Below are 1,391 nucleotides of genomic sequence, written 5' to 3'. Positions count from 1 at the left end.
GTTTTGGTGACCTGTTGCAGGCTGGTCAGCAACCCCCCCCCCCCCCCCCCCAACAGCTCACCAAAACTCCCTAAGTGGTAGATTACTAGACAGTCTGGGGGTTCCCAATGGAGCGGGCCGGCAGGGTCTCTATGGAGACTGGCCCAGGACCCCCCATGGCCAGGGCGTGCTCAGCTGGGTAGGTAGGATAGAGCTGTGGGCAGGCAGGGAGTGGCGTCCAGGGATGGGATGGGCAGACAGGGCTACAGTCAGAATTGTGGGGAGGGAGGGAGGGGAGGTGCCAGTGTGGGGCTGGGGTCAGGGCAGAGCTGTGATCCACTCCTTGCACAACAGATCATGACTAGCCTGACTTGGGAGGGGGGTGTGGAATTCACACCTGTGACCCAGCACCTGCTGCGCCTGCCCCAGCACGCATGTGCGCGGACAGCCCCAGTACAGTATGGCTGTGAAGCGGTGCAGCCCAGTAGCATGGTGGAGCCTATTCTGGCCACAATCTATCAGGGCTGCCCCACAGCACTCAACTGCATCAGGAACTGGATCATGGATGCGCACTGTGCCCTCCTCCCAGTTTGGACCGATCACTATTTGTTGTGAGGGGAGCAGATCTCAGTTCTGCCCTGGCCCTGCACAGTCACTGCCTGGTGATCCCAGCCCCACTTGCCTGTCCTACTATTGGACTCTGCTCCCTGCCCACCGATGGCCTGATCCTATCTACCTGGCTGAGTGTGCCCTGCCCACAGAGGTCCTGAGCCAGTCTCTATGGACACCCTGCCCACCTGCTCTGTCCGGCATCCCTGGTTGGGTGCACAGTGGGCAAACTGAGGTGCCTGGGCAGCAGGGCTGGGTCCAGTGGCAACAGTGGCAGTGGCAACTGGAAGCAGCCACCACTACCAGGGCTTCTGAGAAGTGAAGTCCAGCTGCTGAGCCACCCCAGGCCTGCTGCACACCCAGGGGCAGTGGGACCAGCCGCATGTGCCACGGCCTGGGCTGCTCCCCACACCTGAGCCGGGTGAGGCTGAAGGACCTATTGCAGGCCGTATAAAATATACGAGCTATATTTTGCCCACCCCAACAAATACAGTAACAAGTACAGTAAGTAACGATAACATCAGCAAGTAATAATGATGCATCAGCAAAAATTAGTAATGAGAAGCTAGAAGAAGTAATACACTTTAAATACCTTGAAGCAGCCATCACAGAAGTAGTACAAACAAAGTGGAAAAAAGTAGTACACTCAAAAATAGTCATTACCATTGAACAATTAGCAAAGCTGAAGGAAATCTTGAACTAGCAGCAACCTCACAATTAAACAAAACTCCACCTATTATATACTATTGTCACTTCAGCAGCTCTGGCTATGAGACCTGAACATACACTAGGGCACTGGAAAA

The sequence above is a fragment of the Gavialis gangeticus genome, unplaced genomic scaffold (assembly GCF_001723915.1).
Source record: "Gavialis gangeticus isolate Ggan-Ray unplaced genomic scaffold, GavGan_comp1, whole genome shotgun sequence".
Lineage (NCBI taxonomy): Eukaryota > Metazoa > Chordata > Crocodylia > Gavialidae > Gavialis > Gavialis gangeticus.
Note: the sequence above shows the minus strand (reverse complement) of the source record.